The following is a 16720-nucleotide window of genomic DNA, read 5'->3' as shown; positions in this document are numbered from 1 at the left end:
CAATCTTCCTTTAGGAAACAACCAGAAAGACTGCACATAATACAAAGTTTCCTTGAGGCATCAAAGACACAGAAGAGCAGGAAAACCTGACAGTGTCCAGTTTGGTGGAAAGGAAAACATGAAGCATAAGCTTAGTGTTTGGGATGACTTTTCCCCTGGGATGTCAGGCTGTCCTGGAAAAGGCAGATGAGAAAGAGAAAAGCTGTACCTTCAGCAGCTCAGTGGGGAGAAGTCATGGCTGATATCCCCTTCTCCTCTTTGTCACCAAACTCTGTCACTTTTCCCTGAGGATGTCTATGTTTGTCACATTCCATTGCTGAGATGCAATACCTGACACTCACAATTTAAAAGGGAAAGATTTATTTTGGCTCACGGTTTTCAGAGCATCAGTCCATGGTTAGCTGGTTCCAAGCAGGAACAAGGTGGAAGGGCCTGGCAGGGGAAAGCTGCTCATCCCGAGCCAGGCAGGAAGCAGAGATGGTGATACTGGGGACAAGAATACATCCTTCCAGGTCACACCCAAAGTAACCTCCTCTAAGCAGACCCTGCCTCCTAACAACACATTCTGCTGTGAGCTCATCAGTGGATCAATCCACTGATGAATATAGCGCCCCATGGTCTAATCACCTTCAAAATGCCCCACCTCTGAACTCCTAAGACTGTTGGGGACATTTTAGATCTAAACTATGACAATGTTCCTGGAAGTTACTCACTTTTCTCTCCCTGGTCCCCGGAATCACATGGCTCAGACCCCCAGCTGCTCACATCTGAATCACTACCCAAAGCCAGCACCCTCTGATCTGTTGATGTCCATGCTACAGCTCCTCCACAATGCAGCTGCTAGTTGGGTCACTAATGTGCTTCCTGCTTTAAAAATTGTGCATGACTTCTCATTATATTTAGCATTTGGATCCAGAGCTTTAATAGAACCTACAAGGCCTTGCATGGTCTGACTTCCAATAATACTCCAGCCTCATTTCACAGGATGCTGGCTCCAACTTTGTGGTCCAGCACTTTGATCTTCTTTCAGCTTTATCTTGCCCTTGAGGTAGACCTTTGTGCATACCCTACTTCTGCTTGAAACGCTCTTTCCAATGCCCATGACTCAGATCATTTGTTAGCTCTACTTAAGGGGAGTGTATTTGAAGGGAGAAATAAATGTTCTCTCTTGTCTATTAATCAGCTTCTCATGGATGTGTGAACCACAGAGACAAAACTCAGACAAAGTCTTCCACATTATGCAAGTTACTTTGAGAGACCTTGAAAGGGTAAGACTGAAAATTAGAGTGAATGGTACTGGGTACCACAACCAGAAAAACTGCAAATGTTTGAAACTTGCTTCCTCCTTTCTCAAGATAGGTCTGTTATTCTCTCTGGAAGCCAGCGGTTGTTGCTGACAGAGTGGTTTGTCTCCACCTGACTAATTAAATTGATCTGAAAACTACTCATCCCCTGAGTTACTCAGACCCCTGTCAGGTTGGCCGGCATGGATAGAGCAAAATGTTGCAGGAAGTCTGATAGGTATACCTGTGCTGAGCTGTTAGGGAAGAAAATTAGGTGAGGTAAACACTCCAAACTCTTGGTTTGACTCCTGTGATACCAAATTGAGAGTGGACTTCATACTGGGCAAGGTTTTAGTGGATACAATCTCTGTGAAAGTTTGCCCCTTCAGAACCCAGATTGTGCTGTGACACTGCTGCTCTGGAGTAGGAGGGTCACACTGTGTCCAAGAAACACTCTAAGAAACATGGCTGCAGTTTTCTTGAAGTTGCCTGGGAAGCTAGCCAGGTACAGCTCCTGGGGCTTGTGCAGGGAGGCAGAAAAACTTGTAGAGGGAAATGTTTCACTTACCTAAACCTCTAAGATGAGCAGGGTAATGGGTTTCATGAATTCTGGTGTTTGAGGCATGTTCTTGTGTGCACATTAGGTATCTTCAATAGAAAAGCAATGTTCTCTGCTCCTTAGTTTCCCAAAGCATTGCAGTTCTATGTGATTAAACACTCAGGGAGATGTTGGAACATACTGAACTGGGAAAACACAGGCCTTGAGGAATTCCTGAGACAAAAGAAACATTGCTGTAGTAGAAAAAAACATGAATTCAGAAAAATCATAATAGTTCCTAGGCACCAGATTTTCCATCTATTTCTAGAATTTGTGTATTTTTATTTTTTACTCTATGGCTACTGAGAATTGTTACCCATTCGACCAGTGACTCTTCTCCATTCACTCTTCACTGATGCCTGCTGTTTCCCACACACTCATCTGCTCACAGCACCAGGTGACCTCAGCCCATAGTTATTATCCACACAACCAACCACACAGGGTTGGCCCCACCTCACAGATTCTGATTGGAGGTCCTCCTCCAACAGTGTTTCGAGGGCCATCTACATGTTCATCTCCACAGTGAAAAGCTTCATCCTGCCTTTTCAGCTTTGCCAATTCCTTTCCATGGATCACTTTCTATCTTTATGCTCTGCCTGCTTAAGAACTTCACTACCAGACTCCACAGAACAGGCAATATGAATGTAGTGGTCTTAGCATGTTGGGAGATTAAGGATTGGCCGCAGGAAGGCATCACAGTCCCCTTCCCCTGGTCCTAAGCTCCTCAACTTTTCTCTCTCTGAGTTACTTCTGGCGGTAGAATTCTTCCCTTCTAGTTCCATTCCCAGTGCTCAAGACCCCTCACTCAGTCTGCATATGTGAAAAGTTGCCCATTATTTGGACACATTTAGGCATGTGCATGCATGTGTGTGTGTGTGTCTGCATGTGTATACATCCATCCAGCTGTAAAGCAGCCTTCTGACTTGAGCAATCAGGCAGTGACATTTACTGAAGTAGAACCTTGTTTCAGAGAAAAGATGATGAAGGTATTAATAAATATGTTGAGTTTTTTGCATGTGAAGTGGAGGTCCAACTTAGTTCTTTTGTTTGTATAGACCCCAAATTGTTGACCTTTCATAAACTTAATAGAGTATTTCTTCATATTTCTTCAAATCTAAGAAAAGAAAGATTGTAGGTTTCTGGTCATAAAATATGCTAGCCAGAGATGGCATCAGAGCTGGTAGGCATCTCCAAATCTAGAATTTTATGCCTAGTGAAAATATCTCTTACAAATAAATATGGAGTAAAAACTTTTCCACATAAAAGGCTGACCTAATTCAGTGCTAGTAGACTTGCACCACAAAGGATGTGAATGGCAGTCCTTTGGATGAAGGAAAATTATAGCAGAGGGGCACTGAATGGCACAAAAGACTCTTAGAATTGGTAAACATGTAGGAAGCATAAAATATGTCTTTTCATTCAAATTTTAAAACTGACTATTTAAAGCAAATATAATAATAATATACTGTAGGGTTTATAACATGCATAGAAATAAAAAAGCATGGCAATGATAATATAAAATGTAAGGGGGAATAGAAGTATACTGTTGTAACTTCATACAGAATATGCAAAATAGTATAATATTATGTGTAGAAAGACTATGATGTTAGAGAAGAATATTATAAACCTAAAACAACTACTTAAAAGAACAAATCAACACAACAAGGAGCTATCCAATGGTGACCAATAGTGTAATAGCTAATAGTGGAAATAAAGTTCCTAAAATATACAAATTGGCATAAAAGAAGATGGTACAAGAGAGAAAAGGTGACAGAGAACAGGTAGGAGAAATAGAAAACAAATAGCAAGATGGTAGGTTTAAGTTTAACCATATTAATAATTATATTAAATGTAAGGGGACTAAGGACTCCAGTTAAAAGTCAGAGATTGGGGCTGGGGATTTAGCTCAGCGGCAAAAGCGCCTGCCTGGCAAGCGCAAGCTAGTGAGTTCGGTTCCCGGTACCAGAGAAAAAAACCAAAATAACAAAACAAAACAAAAAAAGTCAGAGATTGTCAGATTGAATTTAATAAAAGGAAGCCCCAATTCTATGTTATCTGTAAGAAACCCACCTTAAAATAAAAATATATATGAGTTAAAGCTAAAGGACAAGAAAATGTACCAGGAAAACACTAACTAAGCACCCCAAAAGCCTGTTTAGTCACTACACCAGCAAAGATGGAAGGCTAGCTCTATTTTTACCCATGAATTTGCCATCCTTCAGAAATGACTCAACTTTTAAAAAGAGTTGCACCACACAATGAAGTTGAATTCTGTAGCTTCATGGGCCACTTTGTGTTGCCTTCTCTATGAGAGGGACTTGTTTGGGGAGCATCTTCTGTATAAGGAAGGATCCTAGTCCTCAGTTGATACATCCTTTCCCAAAGAGGTCCTCTTTTTGTAGCTCCAGCACAGATATCATCACTGACTCTACATGATCTCCAAGCAATGTTTCCACTTGTTCTGGGGCTACTTTGACTCTTTAAACCATCCAGTTGAACTGCCAGGGTGGGTAACTCTTGGCTGAGCTTTACAGAATTCAAATGGGCATTATAGTTCCCTAATCTCAGATCTCTGTACCCTTGAACTGAGATGGGAGACAGGAGGAGCCAATGAAGTTCACCAGGCTTGCTGGTCCTGTCATGTGGTCTCTTGGAATCCCTCCCTATGCTCTGGAGAAATTCCCACATCTGCTGGTGATTAGGAGGAGCAGAGCAGTGGTCTAATCCCCTCTCAACAAAGTGCGCTCATGCACACACCCACACACACACACACAAATTCTTGAGAATGTCCAACAAAGTCCTTTTCAAAATGTAATTTATTTTTACTGAAGCAATATATACATGAAGTTTTTCTTTCTGGAGCATTTAAAAGTTGTTACTAGTACCTGTTTGCAGTACATAGTTTCCACTCCTTGTGGAGCTGGTGCATGTACACAACACATCTTCATTTCCTGTCCCTCTCTCCCTCTCTCCCTCCCTCCCTCCTTCCAGCCCTGGATCCCCTTCCCACTTGAGAAAGGTTTATCTACCTATTCCTATTATTTATATTTTATTTTGCTCTTTATGTATAATTTGATTTCTTATATGAGAAGCCATTCCATATGTGCATAGTTTTAAACATCAGATGATGCTCATGTGTTATAAAAAGGCAAATGGTCCCTTCTACTCCAGCTCTCCTGAATCTCAGTTTCTCTTCCCCATGTCCACTGCTCAGAAGAAATACTTAGACTGTTAGCTCTCTCTTCTCTTTGTCTTTATTAAACTTTGGCATTTCTGCACAACATGCTTATACTACTCTTTATGATTTTGTTTTCAGTACTTGGGATTGAACCCAGGGCCTTGCATGTGCTGGGCAAGTGCTCTAGCTCTGAATTGCACCTGCAGCCTTTTTAATTCATTTATCCTTGAGACAGGGTCTCACAAAGTTGCCCAAAGTTGGTCTTGAACTTGTGATTGCCTCAGCCTCTGGAGTAACTGGGATTAGAGGCATGCACTCCCATACCCAGTTTATTTATAATTTTTGAAATTTTAGAAGTTTCTTTACTTCCTAGGATCAAAATTCTATTGTTTTCCAAACAGCCACACATTTCCTCTCTCCTCTCAACCCAGTCATATCAGTTTTTCTTTCAAATTCATATTTTATATTGTTGTGATTATGCAGATACTATCCACAGCTAGAATGGGTATCAATTCTATTTCCCTTATTATAGCATTTTAACAATTGCCTGTTACTTTCTCACTTTTACAGCAATTAATGGTCATGGACTCAGCCCCAAACATTGTAGTACACAAACCCTCCTCTCCAGACACACCAGGTGATGGATGAGCGCCACGCTTTCACTTACAATTTTCAAAATTTTAGAAACCATCTGTTGACTTTCTCTCATCCAAACCCTGTTCTGTTTCCCTAACCACCATACATTCCCTCTCACTATCCTTTCGCCTTAGCTGTGTCACGGTGTTTTGTCACATTGATATTTTGCAGACAGAGCCGGCCCTCTACATCGCAGGGCTGAATGTGGGCCAGGAGAGGGGAGGGCTGTGTCTCCCCTGCAGGAGCCACCCAAGTGGTGTGTCTCAGCCAGGCATCCGTGCCTCAGTCTCCCTGGAGAAGAAGCTCGTGTCTTCTGCAGAGAGAAGGGGGCCATGTCCCCCGCCCATCTGCTCCTCATCCGGGCTTCAACTCAGTCCTGCCATGGCAGGGAGCTGCCTGACTCGTCCCGCTTCCTCAGGTGCCTGTGCCTTGGTCCCTCAGGGTTTCTCTCCCCTGGGCTCTTGTCTCCTGCATGGCTCAGTCCGCACCACTCACCCAGCTGTCTTCTTTCCCCCAAGTTTGTTTGGAATTTCTGGGTTGTCATCTCTCATTTTTTTTCTTACTCCTTTCTTATCCTTCTGTGTGGGTCTGGAAGAAGTGGAGACAAGCATGGTTCTGTCTTGTTTAGGGAAGGCCTCCTTGGCTCAGCTCTTTGCTTTATCTTGTGAGGTACAGAGCTGGCCAGGTAGGGATTCAAGGGGTGACAGGGCAGAGCCTGACTGGGGCACCTTCTCCCTAGTGTCTGGGGCACCCTTTATGAGTGGTACATGTACCGGTCTTTCCAGTAGCTCTTCCATGTCCTGCAGCCTGTAACTCTGCTTGGGGCGTGAGCAGAACCAGTTTCCTTTAGACATTGCTGTCTTCCTCACCGCCTTGTTCTCAGTGCTCTTATCTCCATCTTCTCCCTACAGTGGCAGCTTTTGGCCCGGCCTGGGTGTATTTTGCCCCCAGATCATAAGACCCTGGACAGGGATGCCCACTTTGCTCAGCTGTGTGGCTGGAGATGGTAGAGGGAGCCGAGGATCCTGCTGGTAGGGTGGCGGGAGGCCACTGTGGTCATCTGGCCTGCAGGTGGGTCTCTAACAGACATCACATGTCCTGTGCTGTTGGCACATCTCCTGTGTTTTATTATCCCAAAGAGTCTCAGGCTTCTTTCAAGACTTGGGTTGTGTTACACACATCCTTTTCAATCTCTTTTCAGTTCTCTGGGCTGAAGACAATGGAAGAGAGAAAAATAACCACAAGAACATTTAAAACAATTCAAGCAAACAGTGTTGTATATATTAATCGGTATTTTGTGACCCCCTAAATATTTTTTTGTATTTTTTGTGGTACTAGAGGTTGAACCCAGGCCCTTTGCACTAAGTGACACCACTGGCTTATTAAAAATTTTAAAAGTTTAATTTTTAAAATTTAAAATTTAAAAATTTGAGGCAGGATCTCCTTACATTGACCAGGCTGGGCTTAAATTTGCAATCTGACTCAGCCTCAGAGAGTGGTGGGATTACAGGCAAGGGTTACCACATCTAGTGAGGATCTATGCACATTTGCAAGCAAAGTGAAAAGAAGGTGGATAAACGTCTGTTTTAGCTTTTGTCTCTTTCATTCTAACCATCTGGGCAAAACTCACAAATCGGGCATAAATACTTTTTATTTTATCATTTGCTTAATAATTCCCCCTGGGGTACCAAGTTCTATAAACTCAATTTTTAAAGAGTAAAGTGGTAGTGAGAAACTTCAAAGGGAGGAATGTGATACCTTGGGCATAAATTCTAAGAATTTGTTAAATATATAATAGAGACACGAAAGTAAAGTCAAAGTCCCTTAGAAAATTGGCTGAATGATTTTATCAAAAGTAGAGGAAGCAGAAAGATATCAAAAGTTACACAGAACATCTCCAGTAGAGTAGACAGGCTTATACCATGAACAGTTGTGTCAGTGGTGCATCAGACGAGGCACCCAGTTTTCAGCTAAGAAGGTTCTAGATATTCAGAAAGATTCAAGTATTTCAGCCCATTCAGTGAAATTATTTGCAAAAGCCTGGACATTTACACTTTCAGTGCCACTGATAATTAGACCCTGTGTCTGAAAATCAAGGAAATGTAAGGCAAAAACTAAAGGGTCAAGATTGGATAAAAGGTACACTCAGATCCCAAGGGAGTGCCCTTGCGGGGCAGGAAGGGGGTCAAATTCTTTTCCTGTAATTGAAGATCTCAGGGAGTGAGTGGAACCAGGTCTGGAACACGCATTTGCTGTGGGTGGAGACAGCGCCTCCCTCCTGGGCCCATGAGTCAGGGCCATGGAGAGCAGCCGGAGCAGCTGAGATGGGGTCCCTTCCCTCACAATCAGAGGGAAGTCAGGGGTTGAGGGGGGCATGGATTCCCAGGATCACATTTGAGGGGAGATGAGGAGCTGGAGGAAACTGACGACAGATGGATTCAATTTTCTATATAAAAATTGGGTGAGGTCATCTGACAAGGGGGGAGAACCGAATGGAAAGCAGAAGAGCATGGGGCTCGTTTTTTGAAGTTTTTACCCTTAAATGTGCTGTATGGGGGTGGCCAGGATTAAGTAATTGGTGATTTGTTTTGTTTTTAAACAGAAGTGAAAGACCTGCAAAGGAGAAAATTCAGGGCATTTGTTCATTGCCATTGATTTAAACGAGCACTTGGAGTTAATTCCTGTTTTAAAAATCGCCGCTATTGTAGCCAAAATGTTTTAAAGTTCCGAGATGAATGTCACTTCCTTTTGCATATAGAAAAGTGCACAGGTACTAAGAGCGCGGCTCCATTGATTTTCACAGAGTGAACCCGCTCTCAGCCCCTGCACCCGGACAAGGAGTACAACCTCCGAAGACTCAGAGCCTTCTGCAGCCCCTCCTGGACTTCACTACCCTCCCAGGGGAGACCCACATCCTGATTGCTAACAGCTTACATCAGCGTTGCCTACAATGAAATGAACTTTAAAGCCAACTGGTTCCTGCCGGGAAAACCCATGGGTAAGATCTCAGCCATTCCTTGACTTCTCCCGTCTTGTAGAGTGGCAGAGTTCACCAGGCTCCGTTCCAGGGAGGATGAATGTGTGCACCGAAGCGAGAGAGGTGAACCTCACCTTCCACGAGCTTGATCAAAGCATGCTCACGGTCCCCGAGGAGGGCGGGGGAAGACAGTGCGTGTCAGCACTCTGAACATCTTGTCACTCCCCTGCATTGGCTCCCGGTTCCCCAGCATGGTGGACAGAGGCCCGAGCATGTGAGGAAAGGTCAGAAGCCAGGGAAGGGTAGGGGACAGAGCCAAGGGATCTGATAACCACTGCCCAAGCCAGCATTTTGAGCTCAGAGTCTGGGAGGGAGAACAGAGCCACTACCAACCACCACAAGGGAAGAGGGGTCACATTGGGCACCAAGTCCTCTGTCTCCAAGTGCCCTCCTGGCAACATTAAATGAACAGTCCTGTGTTCCTCTGCTGAGGAGAAGTACCAGAAGAGGCTAGTGGCAAGGACTCAGTGGACCTGAGCTGAGAGTCCACGGAAACCTGGCCACATGTTTCAAACGTCAGCTGCTGCAGGACATCTCTGTGCTGGCCCAGCCCCCAGCACGAGGGCAGATACACAGTGTGTAAAGTCTGAGTCAATGAATAAAGGAAAAAATACACTGAGTCCAGTGTATTTTACTGCCAGGATGTCCCAAATGTACACAAGCCCCAGTCCTCTCCAGGCAGCAGGTTCTGTGGCCACAGCCCAAGAAGTGGGTCGATCCCATTTCATTGGAATGCACTTTCTGTCTCTGGGTTTGGCTATGTCTCGCAGAGGTGCTCTGAGAGCGCAGGGTGGTCCAGCACATCGCGTGTACACTGCTGGTCTCGTCCTGTGGATCCAGAGCCTGCCATCATCTGGGCCTTGGAAGGTGGCTGCGGCTGCCAGACCCACACTTCCCAGATAAAGGCGCATTCTACTGATCAGGAAAAATCTGGAAGATTCACGGTCAGACTCCTATAATCGTCTAGGGCAAGGTGAGTACAGGTCACATCAGTGACCTGGAGCATGGGGGTGGCGGGGGGGGGGAGCAGGTACTGAACCACCAGGGAGAGAATGACCCCCTACAGCCAAGGGCAACACATGAATTGGAACTCAGCTGTTTTCCATCCAGTCTGTTCCCCAGAACAGGGGTCCCATGGGCCTGGTGTTCACAGTTCATCAAGGGTCGGTGTGAGAGTGGGCTCTGAGACTGCCCAGGACTTGTCATTTGTAGCCTTGCTATTTGAAGTGCGGTCCCTGAGCTGCAGCCATCTGTCCTGGGAATGTGTGAGACATGCAGAGCCTCAGGCGTTGGGACTCCTGCAGACCGAGGAATAAGGCCCTGCATCCCATCCCTGGCTTAGGTTTCTATAAAGGGCTGCCTTAGAGCTGTGGGACCCCAGCATCTGCAGTGGGCATGTCTAAGTCCGGCGGTTCACTTTGGGGCTCTTTGCTGCCCCCTCCAGGCCATAATCATAACAACAATGGGCCAACTGCAAATCAGTCCAGGGATGGGTAGAGGCGTGTAGCTGTTTCCTGGGTTTCTTTGAGGCCCTGCAGATTCTTGAGATACCAGATGTAGAGAGCATTGGGGCTGCATTTGTCAACATGTCCACTTTCTGCACTCCTAGCGAACCACCATTCCTTCTCCCAAGGGCAGTGAAGACAGAGATAAGGAATCAATCTTGGGGTTTGCTTTTCTAGGGCTCAGAGAAAAGTGAGTGGAGAGAGCATATTTTTAGTGGCCTAGCAAACAGTCTCTCCTTAAAATTGAGTGTCTTCTTTGAGTTATCGTTCTTTTTGAGTTTTCTTGGAATGGTGCAGTGAAATACGATTCCACAACTATTACCTCTAAGCCCTGAGAATGCATGTCTTCAGTGCATTCATTTAGTGACTTTAATACATGGAATCTGACATTTCTTTCCGAGGATGAGCTCATTAGGTGGCATAACAGCATCAGTCCAGTTGTGGGTGGAGAAGAGATGGAAGAATATGACAAGTTTGGGCTGATGGATCCAGGGCTACTGAGGGCCACAGAAGAGGAACCAAGCAATGACACAAATGGAAATGTCTCGTACATTTAATAAAGCTTTCCTGGGTCCTGCAACACTTGGGAGGTCTTTGCTACCAATCTCATAGTCACTTACCAAAGCCAGGGATCCATGAGGATGGCGCCACATTCCAGTGCAGGGTTCCTGTTCTCCTCGACAGCTGCTGTGCACGCCTGGCCAGATGTACCACGGGAAAACCCTGTTTCCTGTATTCCCCTCCCTGGTGACCACCATGCAGGAATCCTAACCCTCACGCAAACTCTGCCTGCAGAACTCCACAGAAATCACAAGACAACTGATCACATCGCCTTGAATATATGTGATCAACACCACCTCACATTTTGTTCAATACACCTTTACTACAATTCCTGAATCATCACCCCATCTACCCTCTTGATCGTCACTTACTTATTCATTCAGTGAATATTTATGTTTATTGAGCAGCTCAGGATTCCGAGACTCTCTGGTACTAGCAGCCCCGCGGTAAATAAAGCAGATTAATGCTTCGGTCTTCTAGAAGTATGCTGCTTAACACAGAAGCAACCAGCCACATGGGGCTATTTAAAGTTTAATTAATTGAAATTAAATACAATTAAAAGTTAAGAGCCCCAGATGCTAACCTTTAAGTGATCATTAGCCACGGTTGGCCAGCGGTTGCCAGGGTTGGACAGGACAGTTAGCGGAAATTTCCTGTATCACAGAAAGTTCTACTGGACAGCGCTGCTTGAGAGCTTTGATTCATTCTGGTAGTGGGAGGTAGGTAGAAAACCATCAAAGAAAGATACATGTGTACATAGACGCACCAGGGAAAGCACTGTGTAGGGAAATAGAGTGAGACAGTGGAGGAATTGGAATGCCAGGGGTTTGTTGAAGTCATTGGCTCTGCTGGCCACTTTGCCGTCCTCAGGCTTCCCGCTTTGGTACCAGGACACCCAACTCCATTTTTCTGCCTATCTGGCTGATGCCACAGGGATGGAACAGCCTTTCCTGAGATCCTCACGAGAAAAGCTGCAAGTGTCTACAGCAATGCTTCTGTGTTAAAAACCATCCAAGTGGAATACAAGACGAGAGCTGCTTATGTCCACATAAACTCTGAAGTATAAATGACAAGAAACTAACCACTCCGACACGGTTGTGGTTGAGGTTTACTTTCGTCACTTCTCAGGACCACCACGAGGTGGCAGCTGTAGCTCATGAAAGTTATTTTGCATGGCTCACCCAATCCCTCATCCCCAGAACAAGCTGTATGCTCTATGTATTAGAAATGGAAGAGAAGTCGTCTGGGGCCACGTATAGAGATGTGAAATGGCACCTATGTAATTAACAAAGGGTAACTATAGTTTCAGCAAGGCCTACAATTGTACCTGAATGTTCAGAGAGTTCAGAATAATGGTGTCATGTAACTATGACATGCATTAGTTTACTAAGTAATTATATTTGCCTTTGTTGTTGAGATGTTGCCCTTCCCTCAATCCTTATTTTTAAATAAATTAAAATCCTCCAGGTTTCCCCCCATATTCTAAAATGAAAAGTCTTTCTAGCCTTCTCTTGAGTGAACACTGATTTCTCCTCAGCTTCGTGTAAAACAATAAGTGAAGAAAATCTATACATTTGTTCCCAGTGGTGATCGTGCAAGTTCAAGGCAATTTGCCACGTTCAACATCTGGGATTTATCATGTCTGCTCTGTTACCTCACTGACAGCCACACATCTTTCCCAGATGTAGGGGAAAAAACTACCCTATGAAGTAACAAGGAAAGCAAAACAGCACCCACGCTCTCGCTTTCTGCTGTAGCCAGGTGTGTGAGGACAGTGAATCAAGGGAAGGCTTGCTGGTGGGTCTGGTTTATCTGAATACTTGGCCCTTGTACCATGCTCCATAGGCCCAAGCTCCACTCTTTCCTTCGTGAGTGAGCCAAGATGTCTCCCAGAAGGGAATCAGTGAGAGCTGTTTCCACGAGAGGCAAGGCTAGAAATTGAGAGGTCATGATTAACCGAACATTTTGGGGTTAATGCACAACCCTGGCATTTGAATTCAGCTCTCCATGGACTGCCTAGAATGCAGTCCAGAATTTGTGTCAGCCACGGTTGGTCCACTTGTGAGGGATGGAATTCAATTCCAGGCAAATGGAAGACACAAATCCTGTTTCTTTGGCCCTTTTGCTCTTTTTTCTTTTGGTCCCTTGTCTCTTTCCCCCTCTCATTAATGACCATGTATCATGGCAGCAATTAAAACTGTACTACACTGAAGTTCTGCATGCCCATTTGCACTTAGAATTATTCAAATCTTTTGATAGAATAATTTTACATATCAGAGTGTACCCTAAGGAATTATTCCTATACAAAGAAAGAAAACCCTAATATGAAAAGAGGTATTTAACGCAGCATTTTTAAAATCATGAAAATTTTTTTTGGAGAAAACCTTTAAATACATACTAATCAAAAATGATCAACTATAATTTGATATATCCACATCATTGGTTTATTAAACTGTCATGAAATTAATGTGTGTGGAGACTGCAGGACATAGGAGATGCTTATATAATTAAAAGAACAAATATGAAAATCAGGTATGGATAGTGAGGATTGAATTTTGTTCAGGAAAAACTATAAAAGAAAAAAATGGCAAAATATTAACAGCGTTTGTTTCAAATATGATCCCAATGTAACTTTTTCGTTCTTTTTTCTTTTGGGTAGTTTCCAAGTTTTAAGTGTTGTATCACGAAAAATGTATATTTATAAAAAAATTTGCTTCACAACTCTTTTGTCTCAAAATTTATTTTTAAATTGTCATTCTCCATTTTTGTCTTTTTGCCATAAAACCAACACCCTGTACCGCAATCTCAAACTGGTTTACTTGTTTCAGACCAAAGAAACTAGGCTTATACTAGTCTCTGTCCAAGGTTCTCAGACAGCCAGGGCCTGGGCAGGTCTGAGTAGAAGCAGGTGATGAGGTGGCCCCAGACTGGGTGCTGATCTTGGCATATCCTAATCATCATGGTTTCCATACTATATTTAATTATTGATAGTGATGGAGAATATAAGTTCAAATATTTCATAGGTTGATGATAACCATTCAATGAGTAAAAATTCGGTTATAAATCCCCTAAGCAAAGGTGAAGAGTAAGCAAAGAAAATGTAACATAATAATGATAGAAAATGGAACTCTTCAAAGGAAAAACAACAGACACCATAAATGACAAAACTAAGACAAATTATACCCCTTCTCTAATAAACATGAATGCTTTACATCTCTCTAGGTAAAAGACAAAGAATATTTTGATTCAGAAAAGAAATAAAGTTTTATTTTGTTTATCAGTACACATCTAAGACAAAATGAAAGGTCAGAAATAAAACTAATATTATGAAGTAAGGAATAGGGTGCATACAGGAACAAAACGCAGGGGTACAAATATTGACATAAAAAAGCAAAAGGCAAAAGAGCCATAAATACAACAAATGTTATTTTCTTTAAAGGCACAATTGACAAAGAAGGTATGATAACTGTAAACAGAATACCAATGCACTAAAATATTTAAAGCAAAACTCCCAAATATAAGGGACAACAGACATAATCACAGTTGTAGCATAATTAGCTTGGGGTAGAATATACTAGTGATGGACAAAAGCAGAAAAAATTTGGTTAGACAGTATTTGAATAAGCTCAGAGGACTTGGTCTATGCTACAGTGGGATAATGCTCTGAAACATCAGCAAATATTCTTCTTCCCTCTGTGTTTTAGTTACTTTCTCGCTGCTGAGACACAACACTGGACAACTATAACTTAAAAGAGGAAAGATTTATTTTTGGCACATAGTTTGTGGAGCTTTCAGTCCTTAGTGTGCTGGCTCCAAGGCAGGGTGGGTGGCAGAATTGCTCAAGGCATGGCAGTTAAGGAGCAGAGTGTGCTCAAGGGAGGAGGAGGAAGAGACACCTTCCGGGTCACGCCCCCAGATGACCACCTCCTCCAATCTGGCTCCATCTCCCCACATGGCATTTAGCTTTAAACCGAACATGCCCCCATGATCCATCACTTCCCCAAAGCCCCACCTATAAGTGCATGACTTTGGAGGAAAATCTATGAACCATAAAACCTTGCATTGCTTAGCTAGGATTCTTCAGCACCCTTACACCCACTGCCAGATGGATATCAGTCTCTCACAGAATCAGTAGGACTGCAAATACTAGGCTTAGAAGCTGGTCCAAGCATAAGACAGTGTTGTAGTCAGGGTTTACAAGAGAACAGATTTAACACAGGACACATAATTTATAGGATTATTTTATAATATTCACCCAAAAAGTCAAATGCAGAAGAGTGTGAGAGACCTGTCCACAAATTAGAGACTCAAACAATCTAGACCCAAAGAATCTGCTAGGGGGTCTGGATCCCACGGCAACGTGCTGCACAAGTCCAGCTGGAGGCCTAGAGCCCATGACAATGTCTCATGCAAATCTGTATTAAGGATCTGGTGGAAGTTAGAAAGTCTGTGCCAGCGTGGTGAAGGATCTGTGCCAGCAGGCTGAGAGACTGGCACTGGAGCCAGAAAGCAACGCTCATGGTAAGGACCAGAGCTCCTCTGAAGAGAACCACAGCTATCTTCAGTGACAGTGAGGATCTGAGTTCCTCCAGCATTGAGAACAGCCATGTTCATATCAGCAAAGCCAGTGCAACAACATTCACTTCTTCAGGAGAATCAACAGCACACCATCTTCTCCTCCAGATCTCCTTTTATGCTGCTGGCAGCAATTCACAGGTGGGGCTTCCTCACCCAGCACCACGCTGATTCAGTTCAGCTGGGCATTGCAATTTGACCATTTGTTAATCCACCACAGACACAGAAACGTCAGTGTGTACTAGCGAAGCAGTCTGCAGATCAGAGAGAAAAAGGGACCACCGTAAAAGAACACTGAAACCTCTGCCAGAATGTGGGCCCACTTCCCAGAGTGTCAGAGACAACCATGCTGTCCTTTTGTCATCGTCCTTTGAAGACTGAGAATGTGTGAAGGTCCTTTGGTTCAGAGTGATGGTGTTTGTGTCCCCAGACTCTTCTCCGTCCCTGTTAATTTCAACCCCTGTAGATGACACTCACAATTCCTTTTCAACTTGTCTTCTCTCCATCATTGTCTTCCTCACAAAGATAGACCATGACATTTTTATACCCTTCCTTGGGTGAGGGAAACTCTAGAATGGCCAAGCTGCAGCCTCTAATTCCATCCTCCTCTGAGCTGTGAGCTGTGGTGGAGCACAAGTTCCTCGATAGATAAATGGAAAATCTGTACACTAGAAAGCGGAGCGCCACACATCATTTCAAACCTCTGCAGTACATATCTTTGGTTTAACACCACAGGCTGTGTGCGAAGAAAACCTTCAAGACCTGTTCTTTAACAACAATAGCACAAATTTAACATATAAAGAATGAAAAAGCAAACCATCTAGAAAAGAATTTTAAAAATTGTCCTGAATAACATGTGAGCCAAAGAGGAACTCAAAACTAATTTCAAGTTTATTTAGAAAATAATCAGAAGGTCTGTATTGTGAAAACAAGGCATGAAACCAAAACCATCGTCTTGAGGAAAATCCACAGCATTATATGTGTTAACCCCAAAGAACAAAAATAGACCACATGCTCAACTATAAGATTAAGGAGGGGCTGGGGATATGGCTCACTGGCATAAGTGCCTGCCTGGTAAGCACAAGGTTGTGAGTTCAATCTCCAGTACCGCAAAAAAAGAAAAAAAAAAGATTAAGGAGACATAATGGAGGCTCAAACTTCAGTGGACATTTATTGTTATTTGTTAGATGATTTTGGTTTTTGGCTACCTAGCTTCTGGAGCTTCTTCCTGCATTACAGAAATCTCCCTGTACTCCTCCTGTGAGTTTTCAGGCTACTTGACAGCTTACTCCAATCCCTTGTTTTCCATATTATAAGAACTAGAATCAGTTTCTGCTGCTAATGATT

The sequence above is a fragment of the Chinchilla lanigera genome, unplaced genomic scaffold (assembly GCF_000276665.1).
Source record: "Chinchilla lanigera isolate Chin_1 unplaced genomic scaffold, ChiLan1.0 scaffold00015, whole genome shotgun sequence".
NCBI lineage: Eukaryota > Metazoa > Chordata > Mammalia > Rodentia > Chinchillidae > Chinchilla > Chinchilla lanigera.
The sequence above is the reverse complement of the archived record's forward strand: the minus strand, read 5'-3'. Positions refer to the sequence as shown.